A 22708-nucleotide genomic window follows, 5' to 3' on the forward strand; every position below is an offset into this window, starting at 1 on the left:
AAGAAAAACTACTGTTCTGAAAAAAATTACTGGCTGTGCAGCTGCCCACCAGTCTACTCCAGTTGGGCAATTCCTGTGCTCCCCTCCCAGGGCTGCAGAGTGACCCCAGTCCCAGCTGCACCCCCGCCCCGTGCCAGCCTTGGAGGGCAGCCATGGCGTGCCCAGGAAGGGCCGTTACTCCGCCAGCTGTGCTTGGAGAATTTCTTCAGACTTGGTTCTAGGAACCATGGCAATGAGACTCCTTAGAAGCTTGCAAAAACACGGTGAGATTTTTTTTTTCCCTCTGTGGTCCAGCAGGGATCTGGACAGGAAGTCGGCTGCATTTTGTTTTGCCTCGCTGGCTGCACCAGCCCGCAGTGTCAGAAGCACTTTGTGAATCAGAAATGGAAGCATTGTTCTCTGATAATCACTGAGGAATGCCCTTCCTGAATGGTGCCTGTGGGCGTGGATAGCTTGGAAGGGAAAAAATACACAACTATTTATGTTTTCTTTCTGTTGGGCAAACCTTACTGAATACCTACTGTGTGCCAGGAGGAGACTTCACCCAAGGATAAAGGCTAGAGTCAGCAAGGGAGGGCCGTGGGACCCCCAAAGAGCTCAATTAATTGCGGGAGGAAATGCTGGAGGGGTTACTCGCCTCTGTCTTCCTTGCTGACCCGATGCGTTCTGTGCGCACGCATTTTATTTTATTTTTTTTTCAACCTTGTCGTGATTAGTATGCACACACTACTTCATGCTGCCTGTTTTCCACTTAGCATTCCTTTACCGATTTCTGCCTGGCCACTGGGCCCAAGGATTCCTCGTTTTCTAAAAGCCACATACAGAGCTCCTTGCTTAGCCATCCTGCCGCGTGTGGGAGAGCTGGGTTTTCTCCCAAGGGTGGTCTCCTTCTCAGCCCATATTTCCTCGGGGGCAGATTGCTGGGTCACAGTTATGGGTGATTTTTTTTTATCCTTTTTCCCACTGAAGTTGTTTTTGTTTTTTTTTGGTTTTTTTTTGTTTGTTTGTTTGTTTGTTTGTTTTCTTATGAGGATCCAGAGAGCTGGATCAGAAGTAGAGCAGCTGGGACTTGAACCAGTGCCTATATGAGATGCATGCGTTTCAGGCCAGGGCATTAAGTTAAGCTGCCCCTTGCAATGCCAGCATCCCCTATGAGTGCAAGGTTCCCATCTTGTCTGCTGTATTTCTCTTTCTTAAAGATTTATTTATTTATTTATTTGAAAGGCAAAGTTACAGAGAGATAGAGGTAGAGGTAGGGGTAGGGGAAGGGGAAGGGGTAGGGGAAGAGGTAGAGGTAGGGGTAGAGGTAGAGGTAGAGGTAGAGAGAGAGGTCTTCCATCCTCTGGTTCACTCCCCAAATAGCCACTAATGATCAGAGCTGAGCCGATCCAAAGCCAGGAGCCAGGAGCCAGGAGCTTCTTTTGGGTCTCCCATGTGGATGCAGGGGCCCAAGCCCAGGCCATAACAGAGAGCTGGATCAGAAGTGGAGCAGCCGGGACTCAAACTGATACCCATATGGAATGCTGGCGCCACAGGCAGAAGCTTTACCCACTACGCCACAGCGCCAGTCCCAGCTGCTGTATTTCTGATCCAGCTGCCTGCCAATGTGCCTGGGAAGGCAGTGGAAGATGGCCCAAGTCCTTGGGCTCCTGCCACCCACATGGTAAGCCCAGACCAAGTTCAGGGTTTCAGGGTTTGACCTGGACCAGCTCTGGCCATTGTGGCCATCTGGGGAGTGAACCAGTGCATGGAAGATCTCTGTTTCTGTCTCTCGCTGTTCACTCTGCCTGTCAAATGAATAAAGAAATTTTTTTTTAAATAAAATCAATTAGCCATGGTTATTTAGTGTCATAAAACACCCAGTCAGCCAGCTGCAAGGGTACAATTTCCCTGTGTTGTCCGTGGCCACTCTCGCGAGACCAGGTGTTGTTCCCGTCTGCATTGCCCTCTGGGTAAGGGAGGTTTTACCTCACGCCTGTGCTGCCTTCCAAGGTCAGGAGTCCTTTATAAAGAAGTGCTCTGCCTGCCAGGCTTGACTTTGAGAAGGGGTGGAGGGGAGGGGGCTGTGTGGAGGAGGCCCCTGTGTGGGTTGTGCTGATGGGGGTAGTGGGGCCTGTCTGCCTATTGCCCACATGGTGAACCTGGCTGGCTGGCCACTTTCTCCACTCCCAGCTTGACTGGGTGTGAGGTGGCAAAGGCAAGGCAGGCCCCACCCTCCAGACTGCACCCCACTGAAAAATGTAGTATTCTGTTGCTGGGTTTTATAGTGCAAAGAAAAAAAATTCCATAGATAGGAGGCTTCTCACTCTACAGTAAAAATTCCAAACGGCTAGGAAAATGCCTATTCCCCCTGGATTCTGAGCATCTTATTTGCATGTCTCCCCTGGCAAGCTGTGTTTTGTATTATTCAAGGTGACCCAGTTAGAACTGTTTAAAGTCACATTGTCGTTAATAAGTTACACACCCCCGCGTGTGATAAGTCTATTAGCTCAGAACACTGTGCAGGCAGGAATCCGTGCTCGGGTTGGATCTCTTCTTCATCTTTAAATATGGCTGCATTTAAACCTAATCTCCCCTGTTTGTTCTCACCATTGATGTCCCTGCTTTTTCTGTGTTGATGGATAAGAGCAATTTCCCAGACGATTCAAATGCCTGTTGTGTTGGCCGTGGAAGGCAAATCACATGTGTGGGTTATGTCTGCACCTCCACCCACCCCAGAGCCAGCTCATGTTCATGGCTGGGTACCCTGGGGTGTGGGGTGTCTTCCTAGAACCAGGGAGAGTTACCAGAAAACCTGGCCAGTCAGGTAGAGTAGAGCTGGTTTATTAGAGGTACTGGGGTTGGAGTGCTTTTCTCCTTAGATAAAATAATCTATAGATTCCATACAAAGTCTGACTTGTGTGTGGAGGCTAGCCTTATGCCTAGGTATTTTAATTTTTTTAAATGTACTTTATTATTTTTAAACTTTCATTTATCTTGTAGTTGTCCTTTTTTTAAAAAAAAAGATTTATTTATTTATTTGAAAGCAGAGTTAGAAAAACAGAGAGATCTTCCATCCACTGGTTCACTCCGCAAATGGCCACAATGATCAGGGCTGGACCAGGCCAAAGTCAGGAGCCAGGAGCTTCTGCTGGTTCTCCACGTGGGTGCAGGGGCCCAGACACTTGGGCCGTCCTCCACTGCCTTCCCAGGCACATTAGCAGGGAGCTGGATTGGAAGTAGAGCAGCCAGGACTCAGATGGACACTAATGTGGGATGCTGGCATTAGAGGTGGTGGCCCAACCCACTTTGCCACAACGCTGGCCCTCCACTGGGAGTTTTGAGAAAGAGATTATTAGGTCAAAGGATCAGAACCTTTTTCGGCTTGTCCCTTGATGTCTGTTGCCTGAATTGTTTTTCCAAAGTATTCTTAAATGTAGGCTTTCTTCAATAATGTAATATTCTGTTTCACTGTAACCTTCTCTTGTCTTTAAAGTTAATTAATTTATCTCAAACGCAGAAAGAGAGAGAGAGAAATAGCACATCCATTGGTTTGCTCCCCAAATGTCCAGAACAACCAAGGCTGGGCCAGGCCAAAGCTGGGAGCCAGGAGCTGCATCCTGGTCTCCCACGGGGGTGGCAGGGACCGAAGTACTTGAGCCATCACTGCTGCCTCCCAGGGTGCGTTAGCAGGAGGCTGGTTTGGAAGCTGGTTTGGGATGCAGGTGTCTCACGGCGACTTAACTGCTGCACCGAGCACCCGCCCCCAGCAGGTACTGCTCTTGCCAAACTACACGTGAACGTCAGTGTGAAAGTTTAGTTTCCACGTTTGCACACGGGTGTTTTGGTTTGGCTTCTGGTCCCCCGAAGGCGAGGGCCTCTGGATGGAGGATGTTAGAGCTGGTTTCTGAGTCTTACTCCCATGGTGGCTTTTGAGAGCTCTCCACACATGCCTTTGAATAGTGCCAGTGCTGTGATGGTGGCCGGGAGGGTGTCTCTCTGTACCCAGTTCTGAAGAGCAGCTCTCCGCGGGAGTAGTCAAAGGCATTCCGGCTGTAATGAACACAGCAGGTACGAGCCCTGGGGGACTTGGGGGGAGTCTTTTCTCCTGGCTTGGAATTTCATAATTGCTTCCTTTTCAAGCCTTGTTCACGGCTCGGTCTGCAGTCCCTGGCCAGCCTCCTAGGCTGGCTGCAGCGTGGCCAACAGCCCGTGACTCTTGTTGGGACCTCTGTCCCCACGCTCCAGGAGGCTACCTCGCTCTTCTGCCGGAGCCTTGGAGACAGCCACCGCCCTGTCGGCCTTGCCACTCGCCCCAGCCGTCTTGCCCAAGTCCAGCCCAGAGGACACACACGTTATGGAGTGTAGTGTAGAGTTACCGCACGTTCGCCACAACTCGTTCCACCTCACCGCACCCTGGGAGCAGGTATGCCGGTTTTATAGATCACTGAGTGGACCATCAGAGAGTGTAAGGAAATGTGGGGACAGAGCCAGTGCCCTTGACCCCCGTGCTGTCCTCCATTCCAGCCCAGCTCCCTGCCCTTCCTAGAGCCCTCTATCTCAAGTGCTTCCTTGCAAAGCCCCCAGACTCCCTGTAGAAAATGCCAGGGCTCTCCCGAGCGGCTCCTCTCACCGCCGTCCACGCGTCCCACGGGGCTGCCTCCCCTGCTCCTGCCTGCTCTTCCACCCTCTCCCTCGGTCTGCAGCATTCATTAGTGCGCCCTGCAGTCCGTGTGCTTCGCATTTGCCCCTCGCGGCTGCTGCCAGGGCTGTCCCCACCCTGGGGAGCTCCTTCAGGGCTTACTTATGTCTGTTCCAATCTAGCAAGGCACTCGGCAGGGACAGACCGCTCAGTTCAAGGTTTAGACCGAGCCAGGACATCCCTGGATGGCCTTGCATAGTCTCCCCTCCCGGAGGAATGCCGTCTCCTTAATCAGAAGCAGCGCCGGTAGCGACACAGCCACCCGCTGAAGCACTCAGGCCCTCGTCTCTTCTCTCAGAACGCTGGTGGCCAAAGAGGACACGCGGGCCGGGCGACCAGCCCCCGAGATGCGCGATGGGGACAAAGAATTGGCAACCCCAGCGGAGAAGGGGGAGGGGACACAGGGCCTGTGCGTGGCTCGCATTTGATCTGCTGTGCTGTCACACAGCGCTCTGACCCGAGCACCAGGTCCTCGGGGACCTTTTATCTTCCCAGTCGACAGCTCACCGGCCTGACACTAGAGAGCAGCCTGCAGTGCTGGGATGAGGTCGCCTGCCCACCCCCACCCCCACCCCCCCGCCCCGCACACCCCCGCATGCAGCTCCCAGCCAGCCCCCGCCCCCCCAGCTCCTCTCACGCATGCACGCATTTACTCCACACAGAAGCTATTCCGTCCAAGTACAAAGAAGGGAAGACATCAAACCCGGGCGGCTCAGCCTCTAGAAAACACACCCCAAATGCATTTTAAATCTGTGGATTCTCCTCAAGGGAATTCCAGTTAAAAAAGAACTTGGGTCAGCAGCCCGGGGCCTGTGTGGCTAACAAGCTTCTGTGTTCTCTGTTGCTTGGCTGGCCTGAAGGGTTCCTTTGTGTGGCGAGTGGGCAGCCGGCCGGCCGCGGCGGGGACCCTAACAGGGCTGGGTGTGGAAGCCGGGCTTGCACAGAGCAATCCCTGCCGATCCCAGCTCTCCAGTGGGGGGACGCTGGCGAGTCTGCAAACTCAGCGATCTTTAAAGAAAACAGACGCTTAAAGCAGGAGAAAATTAAGTGCACCATGGTAGCCTGCTTGGATCTTGGAAATACCAGAGAAATCCGAGTAATGTCTGGAGTTTTAACAGCGCCGTGCTACCGTTAATTGTTTCGTTTTGGCCAGTGTACCGCGGTTACAGAAGACGCTAACGTCAGAGATGCTGGGAGGAGGGCCTATGGGGACTTCCTGTGCAGCGGTTTGGTAGATCTCAAATTATTCCAAAATTAAAGTCTATTAATAAAACAAGAAAAGCAGAGCAAGGGGGAAAAGTCGACTCGGTACTTAGTTTGCTGCAACCAAACGTCTGCCAACACGCGCGGTTATACCGCAAAGCCTGGGGTCTCCAGCCTTCCCCTGCCTGTGCATCCCAGAGCTCTCCACAGTCTGCCTTAGAGGCCGGGGCCTCCCTGGCCCCCACTGCCCTCTCTCTGGAGATGGGTCAGGGTCCAAGATGGCCTGGGTCACGTGGTTGGGAGTGCCACCACCTGCCAGCCACGCACTGGGCAGCTGGTCAACTTGCTGGCCCTTGGTTGCTTTACCTCGGCAAGCAAGATCCTGTTTTCTGGAGGACAAGGTGAGGGGGGTGGTTGCTCCAGCATGTGCAAAGCACCTAGCCCTGGTGTGGTGCTCCTTCTCCCTTCTCTTTCTCTGCTTCTGCTTGAGACGGATGAGTGCCTTTGCCTGGGGAAGATTTGGGATCCGTGGCTCGGTGGAGGTTAGGGGCAGGGAGCTAGGAGTTTGACAGCATCCCCTGCTCCCTGCGTGCTCATTCCCCAAGGGCCAGGAAGTGGAGTGGGAGGGACCCTTTGCGGGCCATGCTCTGTAAGACCTCTTGGAGTTTGGACATTTGATGCTCGGGGAGACTGTGCCCTGGCTGCGCCTTCACCGTGCAGGTGAACCAAGCCAAGTTCGGGGTGGGGGGGCGGGGGGCGTTGTTCTGGGAGGGAAGCTTCTGTGAGTTCGCAGCTCACAAACCCGGAAATCCAAAAGGCTGCAGCTCCCAGGGCTCAAATCTGGTGAGCATGCTTGTGGCGCACTCTACCTGCAGGTGGCAGTGGTGACACGGGATGCTGCCGGAGGGGCGAGGAGGGGGCCCTCTTTGCAGAAGAGCTGCAGTAACCATAGCCGTACCTTCCGTGGATGACCCTGGGCTGCAGAGGGAGGAACGGTGCCCCAGCCGGTGGAGGTGGCGGCGGGGGGGGGGGGCTCTGCCCCGTGTTTACTCTGCCACAGTGACTGTGGGAGTAAGTGCTTTACAGACGTGGGAGAGGTGTGGTGGTGACTGCCCTGGGCTCACCCAGTCTGAGTCCACCCCACTCCCTTCTCGGAGTGTCTCCTGCTTCTAAGCCCAAAGGGAAAACACAGAGACCGCCCCTCTGCCCCGCCCCCCAGCAGTGTGTGAGGGTCTGTGGTCACACACTGTCCTGGGGATGCCCCGCCTCCCGCCAGCTTCAAGTCCAGGGTGGGGGCTGGGAATGCGCCCATGCCTCGCGGAGTTGAAGAACATCTCAGGACCTTGGAGTCGTCTTGAGATCTCAGTGGTGGCCAGGGCTGCACCGCGTGATGCTGCAGCCATCAGAGGGCGTGCCTCGGGAGCGGGAACAAGGGAGGGCCCTGGAGAGGATGTGGGATCCAGCAGGCCGCCATGTGGGCTCACCCGGGCTGGCACAGTCCTCCTGTGTGGGCGTGGCTCCACTTTGCTCTCCAGCATGAGGGACCCAGGGAGTTCTTCAGCCTTGTTTTGTTTTTTTTTTGTTTGTTTGTTTCTTTTTTTTTTTTAATATTTATTTGAAAGTCAGAGTTAGGCAGAGAGAGAGAAGGAGAGGCAGAGAGAGAGTTCTTCCATCCGCTGGTTCACTCCCCAATTGGTCACAACAGCCGGAGCTGCGCCAATCCAAAGCCGGGAGCCAGGAGCTTCTTCTGGGTCTCCCACATGGGTGCAGGGGCCCAAGGACTTGGGCCATCTTCCACTGCTTTCCCAGGCCATAGCAGAGAGCTGGATCAGAAGTGGAGCAGCCGGGACTCGAACCGGCATCCATATGGGATGCCGGCGCTGCAAGCAGCGGATTTACCCGCTACACCATAGCACCAGCACCAGCACCAGCCTTGTTTGTTCTTGATTGGGTCTCTGCAAAAGTGCATGCCGATGCAAGGCTGCCTACTCTCCCCCGTCCTGCTCAACACAGTATTGGAAATTCTAGCGAGAGCAATTGGGGAAGCAAAAGAAATAAGACATCCAAATGGCAAGGCAAGGAGTGAAATCTCTGCAGATGGCAGGACTTTAGCGCTCTGAGGAGGCCGTACCAACTGTTAGAGCTGAGAAATAAATTCAGCCAAGTTATATCATACAATATCAACACGCAGAAATCGGTTGCATTCCCAACAAAGAAAGGAAGGGAAGAAGGGAGGAAAGACAAGGGCTGGGCATTGTGGCATAATAGGTGCCTGGTTCAAGTCCCGGCTACTCCATGCTTCTGATCCAACTTTCTCTAATGCACCCCAGGAGGCAGTAAAAGCTGGCCCAATACTTGGGTCCCTGTCACCCTGATGGAGTTCCTGGCCCCTGGTTTTGACCTGGTTCAGCCTTGGCTATGTAGCCATTTGGGGAGTGAACCAGCAGATGGCAGATCTCTCTCTCTCTGCCTTATTAAAAAAATCTGTGTTTATATATAGTAACAATGAACAACCGAAAAAAGAAATTGAGGAAACAGTTTCAGAGTAGGCATTTGGAAGAGTGGTTAAGATGGCATTTGGGGCACCCACGTTCTGTGTCAGAGTGCCTGGGTTCGAGTCCCAGTTCCACTTCCAATTCCAGCTTCCTGCTGATGTGCGCCCTGGGAGGCAGCAGGTAATGTCCTAGGTACTTGGGTTCTTCCACCCACATAGGAGACCTGATTGAGTTGTGGGCATTTGGGGAGTAAACATGCAGATGGAAGATTTCTCTCTCTCTCTCTCTCTCTCTCTCTCTCTCTCTATGTGTGTTGCTTTCATCTAAAAAGAAAAAAGTTAAGTGTAAATTTTTTTAAGAATTTCATTTGGAATAGCATCTAAAAGAATAAAATACCTAGGAATTAACCAAGGTGGCTAAACAACTTGTGCACTGAAAATATTAAAAACTTTGCTGAAATTAAAGAAGGTACAAATAAATGGAAAGAAATGTTATCTTCATGGATAGGAAGACAATTTTTTAAAGATTTATTTATTTATTTGAAAGTCAGAGTTACACAGAGAGAAGGAGAGGCGGGCGGGGGGCGGGGTTTTCCATCTGCTGGTTCACTCCCCCAATGGCCATGATGGCTGGAGCTGTGCTGATCTGAAGCCAGGAGCCAGGAGCTTCTTCCAGGTCTCCCATGTGGGTGCAGAGGCCCAAGGACTTGGGTCATCTTCTACTGCTTTCCCAGGCCATAGCAGAGAGCTGGATGGGAAGTGGAGCAGCCGGGACTCGAACCGGTGCCCATATGGGATGCCAGTGCTGCAGGCGGTGGATTTACCCACTACGCCACAGCGCTGGCCCCAAGACAATAATTGTAAGCATTTATTTATTTGAGAGGCAGGGAGGCTGTCGTCTGCTGGTTCACTCTGCAGTTGCTCACATGGCCAAGTCTGAAGCTGGCGACCAGGAACTCAACCCCAGGTCTCCCACATGGTGGCAGCAATTCAGTTCCTTGAGCCATCCCTGCCTCCCAGGGTCTACACTGACCAGGAAGCTGAAGGAGGAGCCGGGACCGGGCATCGCATGCAGGTTGTCCAATATAGAATGCGTTTTAACCCTGGGTTCAACATCTACCCTGCAAGACTTACTGTTTTGAAGATGATGATACTACCTTAAGTTATAGATACAGTTCAATCCCATTCCAGATCCCAATGACATATTTTGCAGAAATAGAAAAATCCATCCTGAGATTCACATGAGATCTTAGGGGAACCTACGCAGTCAGCTAAAAAAAAGGCAGAAAAAAAGCTTAGAAAAAAGCAGAGCTGGAGGGTTCACACTTTCCTGGTTTCAGAACTTACTATAAAACTGAGGCTACTAAAGCAGTATGGGGGCCGGTGCTGTGGCCTAGTGGGTAAAGCTGCCACGTGCAGTGCTGGTTTTGCCAGTGTGGGCACTGGTTCGAGTCCCGGCTGCTCCACTTCCAATCCAGCTCTGCTGTGGCCTGGGAAGACAATAGAAGATGGCCCAAGTCCTTGGGCCCCTGCACCCATGTGGCAGACCTTGAAGAAGCTCCTGACTCCTGGCTTTGGATCAGCTCAGCTCCAGCTGTTGTGGCCATTTGGGGAATGAAACAGCAGATGGGGAACTTTGTCTCTCTCTCTCTCTCTCTCCCTCCCTTCCTCCCTCCCTCCCTTCCTCCCTCCCTTCCTCTCTCCTTCTCTCCCTCCCTCTCTGAAACTCTGCCTTTTAAGTAAATATTAAATCTTAAAAAAAAAAAAAGTGACACTAGCATAGCCAGTGGAATAAAATAACCCCCCCATTTATTAATTGATTTTCAATAAAGGTGCCAAGCCTATTTAGTGGGGACAGATGGAGCTGGGAAAATGCTATCAACATGCAAAAGTATGACGTTCCACCCTTATCTTACACCATATACAAAAATCAGCTCCAGGACTGGGCATCTGGCCTTGCTGTTAAGACCTTGGTTGGGATGCCCAGGTCCCTTATCAGAGTGCATGAGCTGGACTCCTGGCTCTGGCTCCTCACCCCAGTTTCCTGTGCTGTGGACTCCAGGAGGCAGCAGTGATAACTCAAGTGTTTGGGTCCCTGCTGCCCACATGGGAGACCTGGATTGAGTTTCTGGCTCCTGGCCCAGCCTTCGTGGGCATTTGGAGAGTTAAACTGCATAGGAATGATTTTTGGATGGGAGCTCTCTCTCTCTCTCTCTGCCTTTCAAATACTTTTTTTTTAAATTAACTCCAGATGGATCAAAGACCTAAAAAAATGAGCAAAAAAAAATATATATATATATAAAATGTATTTGAAGAAGGGGCTGGTGCTGTGGCGTAACAGGTAGAGCCGCTGCCTGCAGTGCCAGCGTCCCATCTGGGTGCCGTTTCAAGACCTGGCTGCTCCACTTCCGATCCAGCTCTCTGCTGTGGCCTGGGACAGCAGTGGAAGAGGGGCCAAGTCCTTGGGCCCCTGCACCCACGTGGGAGACCTGGAAGAAGCTCCTGGCCCCTGGCTTTCGATCAGCACAGCTCCAGCTGTTGCAGCCATCTGGGGAGTGAACCAATGGAGGAAGACTTCCTCCCCTCCCTCCCTCCATCCCTCTTTCTTTCTCTCTCTCTCTCTGCCCTTCTCTGTAACTCTACCTTTCAAATAAAGAAAATAAATCTTTTTTTTTTGACAGGCAGAGTGGACAGTGAGAGAGAGAGAGACAGAGAGAAAGGTCTTCCTTTGCCGTTGGTTCACCCTCCAATGGCCACCACGGCCGGCGCGCTGCGCTGATCCGATGGCAGGAGCCAGGAGCCAAGTGCTTTTCCTGGTCTCCCATGGGGTGCAGGGGCCCAAGCACCTGGGCCATCCTCCACTGCACTCCCTGGCCACAGCAGAGAGCTGGCCTGGAAGAGGGGCAACCGGGACAGAATCCGGCGCCCCAACCGGGACTAGAACCCGGTGTACCTGCGCCACAAGGCGGAGGATTAGCCTATTGAGCCGCGGCGCTGGCCAAGAAAATAAATCTTTAAAAAAAAAGTTTTGGAAGAAAGCAGGGAAAAATCTTCATGGCATCGGATTTAGCAATGATGTCTCGAATATGACACCAAAAGCATAGACAGCAAAAGAAAATGAATAGATACATAGGACTTCATTGGAATTAAAAACATATGTGTGGGGCTGGTGCCATGGCTCACTTGGTTAATCCTCCACCTGTGGCACCAGCATCCCATTTGGGCACCAGGTTCTAGTCCTGGTTGCTCCTCTTCCAGTCCAGCTCTCTGCTGTGGTCCGGGAAGGCAGTGTAAGATGGCCCAAGTCCTTGGGCTCCTGCATCTGCATGGGAGACCAGGAGAAGCACCTGGCTCCTGGCTTCGGATTGGCGTAGCTCCGGCTGTAATGGCCATTTGGGGGGGTGAACCAATGGAAAGAAAACTTTCTCTCTCTCTCTCTCTTTCTCTCTCACTCACTCACTCACTGTCTAACTCTGCCTGTCAAATAAGAAAAAAAAAAAAGAATTCCCATAAAAAAAAGTATGTGCCTGAAAGGACATCATCAAGAGAGTGGAAAGACTGCCCACTGCATTGAACTGTGAAGTTGAGGGCAGGTGTCAAGTCACTGCGTGGCACACCCATACCCCATGTTGGAGCCCCTGAGGTTGGGTCCTGGCTCTGCTTCCGATCCAGCTTCCCGCTAACGCATGCCCTGGGAGGCAGCAGTGAGGACTCAAGTACTTTAGTGTCTGCTGCTCACATGGGAGACCTGGATAGGGTTCCAGGCTCCCGGCTTCTGGCTGTTGCAGGCATCGGGGAGTAAACCAGCGGATGGAAGATCTGTCGACCTATCTCTGTCTCTCCCTGTCTGTCTGCCTTTCAAGTAAATATAAAACAAATTGTTAAATTATATATGTGACAAGGGATTACTATCCAGAATGTATATAAACAACTTCGACAATTCAACAACAAAAAACTACCCAATTAAAAAATGAGCATGGGGAGGGGGCAGTGCTGTGGCTTAGCAGGTAGGGTCGCCACCTGCAGTGCCAGCATCTTGTATGGGTGCTGGTTCGAATCCCCACTGCTCCACTTCCAATCCAGCTCTCTACTGTGTCCTGGGAAAGCAGTAGAAGATGGTCCAAGTGCTTGGACCCTGCACCCACGTGGGAGACTCAGAAGAAGCTCCTGGCTCCTGGCTTCCTATTGACCCAGCTGTGGTTATTGGGGCCATCTGTGGAGTGAACCAGCAGATAGAAAACTCTCTCTCTTTCTGTCTCTCCCCCCCCCTGCCTCTCTCTAGCTCCATCTTTCAAATAAATAAATCTAAAAAAAAAATTTGATCTCAGGCCTATCACTCTCTGAAACGTGGATGTTTGCATACTTTTGCTCCATCTGCCGGCAGAGCCTGAGCGTGGATCTGAATCTCATGTCTTAGGTGAATTCCAGGACTGCCCCATCCTGTCGGTACAGGAGAGGGGCACAGTCACCATCACTTCCGCCAAGACTTAATACAATCCACTCTTCCACAGATCCTCAAATACTAATCTAGATGGCCTCTGCGTAAGCTGGAAATGTCTGGGTTTCACTGGCTGCACTTGCTTTTTGCATAATGTACTAGAACTCACCCACCCAAACAAGCTATTCTTACAAGGAGTGACAACATCCTCCAAGAATATAGATATTACCCCCACGTTTGTGCAACTGCCTCTAGTTTGCATTTTTTTAAAAAGACTTATTTATTTGAAAGTCAGAGCTAGAAGAGAGGGAGAGACAGTGGTGAGGACTGGGAGGGGGAAGAGAGAAAGAGAGAGAGAGAGAGAGATCCTGCATCCCTGGTTCACTCCCAAGATGGCTGCAATAGCCAGGGCCAGGAGCTTCTACCTGGTCTCCCATGTGGGTGGCAGGGGCCCAAGTAGTTGGGTCGTCCTCCGCTGCTTTCCCAGACCATCAGCAAGGAGCTGGGTAGGAAGTGGAGCCCCCTGCACACCTGTATGGGGTGCCGGCATTGAGGGTGGGCGGCTTTACCCACTATGCCATAACACTCAGCATTGAGCAGGGCTCTTGGAAGGATCCTGACACTCGGGCAGATCTTTTTTTTTTTATTATTTATTTAAGAGGCCGAATTACAGAGAGTGAGAGAGAGAAAAAGAAAGAGATCTTCCATCCACTGATTCACTCCCCAAATGGCCACAACAGCTGGAGCCAGGAGCTTCTTAGAGGTCTCCCATGTGGGTGCAGGGGCCCAAGCACTTGGGTCATCTTCCACTGCTTTCCCAGGCCACAGCAGAGAGCTGGATCAGAAGAGAAGAAGCCAAGATGCGAAGCGACACCCATAGGGATGCAGGGGCCACAGTCAGAGGCTTAGCCAACTACGCCACAGCGCCAGCCCCCCCACCCCCGGGCTGGAGCCAAACCCAGGAACTCAATCCAGGTCTCCCATGTAGGAGGCATTTGAGACATGGCTGCTGCCTCTGTGTCGTCTACGTCAGCAGCAGAAAGCTGGATCCAGAGCCAGACTCCCTGATGTCGAATGTGGGTATCTTCATGTCTTAACCACTGGACTAAACCTAGCCTGCTCCAAGGTTTGGGGAGATCGTAACCAAAAAGTCCTCTGATGGCACCAGCCTGGCAAGCAAGGAGGCCGTGGAGAGGGCAAGGGAGAGATGCAAAAGCACTTCCGGGTCAGCGAGGGTTAAGAGCCAGATAGACCAGGACTTGTCCCACTCCCTTCCCCTCTAAGGTGTCAGTGCTGGGAAGAGGTGATTCACTCCCAGGTCAAGTTCAGGCACAGTGTGGGTTTTGTCTGGGGCCAGCAGCCTCCTGGCGGGAGGCCCATCCTTTAGGAAGCAGCTCTGGCTGTGTGGCCCCATCCCAGCCATCCAGGGGAGAGGCCAGGTGTCCCTGCGTGGGAGGTGGCCTGGGGGTGGGGGTGGGGCCCCGCCATGTACCTTGTCATCCCCTTCACACAAGTCTGGCTGCGGCAGACCGAGATTACACTTGGGCAGGGCCATGAGGGACACAGTCTTGGGAGGCTTAATAGAGGAAATATTAAATCAATGAAACCTCATTTCCAAGGTCGGTTCAGCGGCAGAATCCATTAACTTTATATTCACCCTCTGCTTCCCTCTAATAAAAACCTGGGAGGAGTTCAGAGGCATGATAACTTGTCCGCAATGTCAGCGTGTGCTATTCAATTACTGCGATTCTGAGTTTCTGAGCTAAAAGATAAAGACTCATTTGGATTATGAAAAGCCAATGCCGAAAGAACACTTCTTTCTCTGCCCCCGCCCTGCCCCCGCCATGCAGGGAACGCTGCACAAACACGGCCGCGAGGGTCTGGCTCCGCCAGGGAGGCTGACAAAGGAGGGTAAATCAGCTCTCTCTCCTCCTCATATAAAAGACTCCCCAGCAAAAGGGAACACTAAGGCCACTCAGTACGGGCACCAGTCTCACTCCTTCCCGTCCCCAGGCCAGAGGAAAGCCTGAGTTCAGTGCCCCCCTCCCCCTCCCCGTGTCTTTGGTCGCATAAACGCAAAAATAAAACCTGGCGTGGCCCAGAGCTGGGGATGGGTTAGGGTCAAGGATCCACTGCCCCTGGTTGCAGAGTGCCAGCCTCTGTGGTGATGCTGTTGGCCAAAGGCTGGATAGGACAGGGCTGTGGAGGGCTGGGGGTGATCAGATTCAGCTCCCATTAAACCCCAGCTCAAGAGTGGCTTGTCCTCTGGATGCTGTTGCCATGGCATTGTGGTCTTTCAGAAAGGCTGCCTCCCACCTGGTATGGACAAGGGCCAGGATGCCCTGGCACCTTGACCCTGACAGCAGCGACAGTTCTCTCCTGGACACGGCTGCGCCTCCCACCCGCCCCTCCCCAGCAGTCAGAAACCTAGGGCAACCCTGCTGGGAGGGGCCTCACAGTCCAGTGGCTTGGCTTCCTGGCTGCTGCTTCCTGCCCTTTGAAGTTAAAAGGTGCGACTTTAGGAACAGCCCAGCACCAGAAGGAAAAGAAGCCTGGTTTTAGCCTTGCACATTCAGCCTCTTCTGTTTGATGAGGATGAGGAGAAAACAGCCGAATTATCCACCTCTCCGGTGGTGAAGGGGGCCGGGAGGAAGGAGCAGCATTCAAGGGGTGACCAGTGAGGGCCATAGGCTTCTATGAGCCAGGCAGAGGGCGAAACTGATGCCAGCCACCTACAGGGAGCCATTATTGCCAACTGCTTCAGGACCCTGCCCTGTCTCTGGAGAGCCCAGAGAATCAACTCACGCCCACTCTCAGGGCTGTGTTTCTCCTTCTGCAACTTTGTTTTCTTTTTCCCTTGCCTGTATTTATTTTCATCTTGCTTGAAAGGTGCACACAGAGAGGTCTTCCATCGGCTGGTTTGCTCCCCAAATAGTTACCTGCAACAGGTGGAGCTGGACCAGGCCCTAGCCAGGAGCCTGGAACTCAGTGTGGGTCTCCCATGTGTGGGTGGCAGGGACCCAAGTACGTGAGCCTCCATCTGCTGTCTCCACAGGTGCCCTTTAGGCAGGAAGCTGGAAGCAGAAGCAAGGCCAGGACTCGGACCCAAGTGCTCCGATGTGGGATGCAGGGGTCCCAAGTGGCGTTTTAATGGCTGCTCCAAATGCCTGCCCTTGTCTGTGACTTTAAGTACAACCACGTGGTCCCAGAGCCGTTTCCTTGAGATTGACAGAAGCCTGGAGTGTACCATGCACAATCCTTAGAGCTAAGGAGAGAGAGCTGTTAAGTCCCTGCCTTCAGAGGGGATTATGGGAAGAGGCAGACAGGCAGTCGGTCCTGGGATAGTCCAGCTTGGCCTGGGACAGAGGACAGCCACAGCACTCTGAGCACTTGCACACCTGTGCCCTGGTGCCAAGAGGCTGCAGAGGGAACCAACAGACAGCGTGCCAGACAGCGGGCTCTTCAAGCAGGGCACCCAGGGCCAGTGCTGTGGTGTAGTAGGTTAAGCCTCCACCTGCAGTGCCGGCATTCCATATGGGCACTGCTTCCTGTCCTGGCTACTCCTTTTCTGATCCAGCTCTCTGCTATGGCCTGGGAAAGCTGTGGAAGATGGCCCAAGTGCCTTATCCCCCTGCACCCATGTGGCAGACCCAGAAGAAGCTCCTGGTTCCTGGCTTTGGATTGGCCCAGCTCCAGCCATTACAACCATTTGGGGAGTGAACCAGCAGATGGAAGACCTCTCTCTCCCTGTCTCTTCCTCTCTCTGTAACTCTGCCTCTCAAATAAATAAGTAAATCTTTTTAAAAAGGAGGTGGGGGCATACAGAGACAGACAGGCCAGAGTCTGCGACCACCCAGAGGAAGCACCCATGTCCCTATATCTCTCTCCCCAGCTAGAGAGAGCACAGGGGCAGGGCATGAGACAGAGCAGGATCCCCAAACTCGCTGCATAGAGGAATCACCCAGGAAACATTTAAAAGAATCTTATTGCTTGGTGCCATGCTGTGCCATTCAAATCAGAACCTGTGGGGCTGAGGCTCAGGTGGTGTTGTGTGCCCAAGCTCCCCAGGTGGTGCTCATGGGCAGCCAGGCTGGGAATGCTGACAAGATCACCTCTCCGACATAAGCAGAAGCCAAGGGAGATGTGGCCCGGAGCTCATAGCCCAAAGGGCAGGGACTCAGGTGACACTGGTCCCAGTCCAGGGCCTGCTGTTCCCTCTGCTTCTCCGGACTGTCGGCATGCCCTGGCAAGCGGGCTGCGTCTCCCTGTTCCCTCCAGCCCAGCAGGCCATCGGCTCATGCATACTTTTTTCTTTTCCTTTCGATGACTTTTTTTAATTTTTGTAGTAGAATATAGATAACATAAAATTTACCGTCATAGCCATTTTAAGTGTGCAGCTCAGTGGTTAAGTACATTCGCTCTGTGAGGGAACCATCATCACCATCCAGCTCCATGGGACTTCCATCTTCCCCGGCTACAGCTCTGCCCATTAAACACTGGCTCCCCACGTCTGACAGCCGCTCTGCTACTTCCTCTCTCCAAATGCGATTCTCCTGAGTGTCTCATATGAGTGGAATCATACTTTGTCCTTTTGGTTTTTCTCTTCTTTTTTTTTTTTTTAAACATGGCCTCCAAGCCAGGTGAGGGTGGAACTTGTTAAATTTATTTATTTATTTAATTGAAAGATTTACAGAAAGAGAGGGCGAGATGAGAGAGAAAGATCTTCCATCTGCTTGATCACTCCCCGAGATGGCCGCAACAGCTGGCTCTGGGTCAGGCCAAAGCCAAGAGCCAGGAGTTTCATCTGGGTTTCTCACATGGGTAGAAAGGGCCCAAACACCTGGGCCATTTTCTGCTGCTTTTCCCAGGCCATAAGCAAGGAGCTGGAACCAAAGTGGAGCAGCCAGAACTTGAACTGGTGCCCTTGTGGGATGCTGGCATTGCAGGTGGTGGCTTTACCCACTGTGCCACAATTCTGACCCCTGAATTTTTTTTAAAGATTATTTATTCACTTGAAAGACAGAGTTACACACACACACACACACACACACACACACACAGGGAGGGGGGAGAGGGAGAGAGAGAAAATCTTCCATCAGCTGGTTCACTTCCCAAATGCAGGCACCCAAGCACTTAGGTCATCTTCTACTGATTTCCCAGGCACATTAGCAGGGAGCTGGATTGGAAGTGGAGCAGCCAGGACTCGGACTCATGCCCACATGGGATACTAGTAAAGCAGGTGGTAGCTTTACCCACTATACTACAATGTCAGCCCTTGTGTTTGTTTTTTTTTTTAATATTTGCTGTTTATTTATTTGAAAGGCAGAGTTACAGAGTGAGAGGGAGGAGAATCTTCATCCACTGATTCACTCCCTAAATGGCCAAAATGGCAGGGGCTGTGTCAGGATGAAGCCAGGATCCAGGAACTTCATCCGGAACTCCCACGTGGGTGCAGGGGCCCAGACACTTGTGGCCATCTTCCACTGCTTTTCCAGGCTCATTAGCAGGGATCTAGATTGCGAGTGGAGCAGCCGGGTCTCAAACCCATCCATGTAGGATGCTGGTGTCACAGGCGGCAGTTTAACCTGCTGTGCCACAGCGCCGGCCCCACACTTTGTCCTTTTGTGATTGCTTATGTCACTCAGCACAGTGTCCTCGGGTTCAGCCACGTTGGAGCAGGTGTCAGATCCCCTCCTGTTTTGAGACCAGTGAGCTACCGTTGCAGGCCTGTAGCATACTTTGTTTCTCCATTCCGCTGTGGGTGGACACTTGGGTTGTTCCCACTTTACGGCTATTGTGAGTGACGCTGCTACTGTGAACATGAGTGTTCAAGTACCTTTGTGAGACCCTGCTTACAATTCATTTTTTTTAAATACTTATTTTTATTTATTTGAAAAGCGGAGTTACAGAGAGGCGGAGGGAGGGAGGAAGAGAGAGAGAGAGACAGACAGAGAGGTCTTTCATCTGCTGGTTCACTCCCCAGATGGCCGCAGCAGCTGGAGCTGAGTTGATCCGAAGCCAGGAGTCAGGAACTTCTTCCAGGTCTCCCATGTGGGTGCAGGGGTCCAAGGACTTGGGCCATCTTCCACTGCTTTCTCAGGCTATATCAGAGAGCTGGATCGGAAGTGGAGCAGCCGGGACTAGAACTGATGCCAATATGGGATGCTGGCACTGCAGGCGGCAGCTTAACTAGTGACTAAATGTAATACTTGCACATTTTTATGGGGTACCGTGCAGCATTTCAACACAGCATAGCATACATATATCCCATACATATATCCAATCCAGAATTAGCGTTTGCATCCCCTTCTCTGTGTTTGGGCTTACCCAGCCCTCCCTTCCAGTTCCTCCTGCAGTATCCGATACATTGTTGTGAACCAGGTGCCCCACTGTGCTGAGGAACAGGAGAATCTATTATTTCCCACCTTTTCCAACCTCCTCTCCCCCACCCCCACCCCCATTCCCACCCTGTGGTAATCACTATCAAAGCTCAGATTGACTTTTTAAAAAAAAAATTTATACTTAGAGCATAAGTGTGTTATTTGTCTCCCTATGTCCAGCCTATACCACTTAACATAACGACCTCCAAGTCCACTCAGCTGCAGCAGATGTCAAGATATCACTCTTTTTCATGGCTGAGTAATATTACCTCGAGTGTTTATGCCACCATTTCATTCTCTCTTCCTCCCACTGTGGGCACTTAGGTTGATCCCATATCTTGGCGAGTGGAAACAGTTCCATAGGTATCTGGTTTTGAGGGCTCGTCAGGGTGGCTGCACTGTGTACTTTCCCACCTGCCGTGCACAGGGGTTTCAGTTCTTCCACATTCTCAGTAACACCTGCTATCTATCCATCCATCCATCCATCCATCCATCCATCTATCTACCTACATATTTATGGTGATAACCATCCTAATTGATAGCATATGCCACCTCACTGTGGTTTTGATCTGCATTTCCCTAATGCTTAGTGGTGTTAAACACCTTTCCGTGTATTTCTTGGCTACTAACATATCTTCTTTGGAAAACTGGCTGTTCAAGACTTTTCTCAATTTTACGTATTTATTATTTATTTTTTTTAATTTTTTTATTTTTTTGACAGGCAGAGTGGACAGTGAGAGAGAGAGACAGAGAGGAAGGTCTTCCTTTGCCATTGGTTCACCCTCCAATGGCCGCCGCGGCTGGTGCGCGGCGGCCGGCGCACCGCGCTGATCTGATGGCAGGAGCCAGGTACTTATCCTGGTCTCCCATTGGGTGCAGGGCCCAAGCACTGGGGCCATCCTCCACTGCACTCCCAGGCCACAGCAGAGAGCTGGCCTGGAAGAGGGGCAACCAGGACAGAATCTGGCGCCCCGACCAGGACTAGAACCCGGTGTGCCGGCGCCACAAGGCGGAGGATTAGCCTAGTGAGCCGCGGCGCCGGCCCGTATTTATTTTTAAGTTACTTATTTGAGAGAGAGTGCACACAGGCACAAGTGAGCAAATTCCCATCTGCTGGTTCACTCCCTGAGTGCTCACAGGACCCCTGCCTGGGGTTGACTGGGAGCCGGGTATTCAGTCCACCAAGTGGGTGGCAGGGACTCAATTACTTGAGCCTTCACGGCTGCCCCTCAGGGTCTGCGTTGGCAGGAAGATGGGGTCAGGAGCCAGGGATGGGATTGGAATAGGGTACTCTGGTGTGGGTTGGGGCTGTCTGAACCGCTAGGCCAAATACCTGCCCATCCCCATTTCTAACCTGGGTAGTTCTGTTGTCAGGGATCATAGATGTTCTTTCTGTGTTCTGGAGATCTGCCTTGTGCCGCATGCATGAGGTGCAAATATTGTCTCCCACGGAATGGGAGACAATTTTGTTGCCTATGCCTTTGGTGTTCGAACCAGGAAATCACTGTCAAATCCAACACTGTGAACCTTTCCCGCTGTGTTTTCTAAGAATTCTGCAGCTGTCGCTCTTAGGTTTACATCTTGGGATTCATTTGTGCATATGGCGCAAGAGAAAGGTTCACTCTTTTTTTTGTTTTGTTTTTGCATGTGGAAAGGCAGTTTTCCCAGCACCGTTTGTTGAAAAGGTTGTCCAGATGGGGGGCTGGCGCTGTGGCGCAGTGGGTTAATGCCCTGGCCCGCAGTGCCGGCATCCCTTCTGAGCACCGGTTCTAGTCCTGGCTGTTCCTCTTCTGATCCAGCTCTCTGTTATGGCCTGGGATAGCTGTGGAGGATGGCCTAATTCCTTGGGCTCCTGCACCCACGTGGGAGAGCCGGAAGAAACTCCTGGCTTCGGATCAGCACAGCTCTGGCTGCTGCAGCCATCTGGGGAGTGAACCAGCAGATAGAAGACCTCTCTCTCTGTCTCTACCTCTCTCTGTAACTCTTTCAAATAAAATAAATCTTAAAAAAAAGATTGTCCAGGGGCCGGCATTGTGGTGTAGTGGGTAAAGCCACCGCATGTGATACTGGCATCCTGTGTTGGTGCTGGTTCGAGTCCCAGCTCCTCCACTTCCAATCCAGCTACCTGCTAATGCACATGGGAAAGCAGTAGAAGATGGCCCAAGTGCTTGGGCCCCTGCACCCATGTAGGAGACCCAGAGGAAGCTCCTGGCTCCTGGCTTCAGTCTGGCCCAGCCCTGATTTGTTGCAGCCGTTTGGGGAATGAACCAGAGGATGGAAGATCTCCCTCCCACCCCACCCTATCCTGCCTGTGTAACTCTGCCTTTCAAATAAATAAAACTAAATCTTTGGGGAAAAAAGAAAAAAGAAAAAAAGTTGTCCTTTCCTCTACTGAGTGGGCAGCAGGTTGTTTTGTGCGTGGTGTGATACAGTGCGCCCATGGCACCTGATACCACACCCACCATGGTTTACTAAATGATGGTCCTTTCTCCCCTCCCCTTTTTCTTTTTTTTAAGATTTTATTTATTTATTTGAGAGGTAGAGTTACAGACAGTGAGAGGGAGAGACAGAGAAAAAGGTCTTCCATCCACTGGTTCACTCCCCAGGTGTCCGCAACAGCCAGAGCTGAGTCAATCCAAAGCCAGGAGCTTCTTCCAGGTCTCCCACATGGGTGCAGAAGCCCAAGGACTTGGACCATCTTCTACTGCTTTCCCAGACCACAGCAGAGAGCTGGATCGGAAGTGGAACAGCTGGGACCCGAACCAGCGCCCATAGGGGATGCCAGTCCTTGGGCCAGATCTGTCCCCAGTGTGTGTTCCCTCATGAAAGCAGCCCCGTTGGCTCCACCCATCTTGCTTGGGAAGAGAATGGGGGAGTCTGGTCTCTCCCCTTTTCCTGCCAGCACCACCCCTTTCTTCGAGGAGAATGTAAACCCATCTCTCTTTCTGATTCCACAGAAAAGGCGACAGACGGCTCCTTGCAGAGCAAGGACTGGACACTGAACATGGAGATCTGTGACATCATCAATGAGACCGAGGAAGGGTACGTGTGCCTTGAGCCAGGGGCCTCTCTCAAGCCCTTGGCGTCTTTTTTTTTTTTAGTCTGTTACTTTTGGCATTAAAAAAAAATTTTTTTTTAGTTTACTTAGCAATAGAGAGATGGGTATAGGGGAGGTGGGGGGGTCTTCCATTTGGTTTGCTCCCCAAATGCCTGCAACAGCCAGGGCTAAGCCAGGCCAAAGCCAGGAGCCTGGAATTCCATCTGGGTCTCCCACATGAGTGGCAGCGGGGAGGGGGGTGGGCCAAGCACTTGAACCATCACCCACTGCCTCCCACAGTGCATGTTCGTCTCCCAGGGTGCGTATTAGCAGGAAGCTGGATGGGAAACGGAGGCGGGACTCAACCCCAAACGCTCCGATGGGAGATACAGCTTGCCCTGCTGCTCCACGGTGCCTGCCCCACTGTTACTCCTAATCGCGTGTCGTTTTCCCATCCATCCTTCTCCCAGCTTCC

General features: G+C 52.1%; 1 long non-coding RNA gene across 1 annotated transcript in view; it reads left to right on the forward strand.

Annotated features, from left to right (window-relative positions):
* The window catches only part of LOC149121292 (uncharacterized), a 90310-nt gene extending 68088 nt beyond the window's left edge, over positions 1-22222 (forward strand). Inside the window, exon 5 of the long non-coding RNA XR_016223678.1 lies at positions 22154-22222. This is a non-coding gene — a long non-coding RNA (uncharacterized LOC149121292). The remainder of the gene's footprint in view (positions 1-22153) is intronic.
* Positions 22223-22708: the final 486 nt, after the last annotated feature.

This window comes from Oryctolagus cuniculus, chromosome 17 (assembly GCF_051225735.1).
Source record: "Oryctolagus cuniculus isolate XC-2025 breed Fujian yellow rabbit chromosome 17, ASM5122573v1, whole genome shotgun sequence".
Taxonomy (NCBI): domain Eukaryota; kingdom Metazoa; phylum Chordata; class Mammalia; order Lagomorpha; family Leporidae; genus Oryctolagus; species Oryctolagus cuniculus.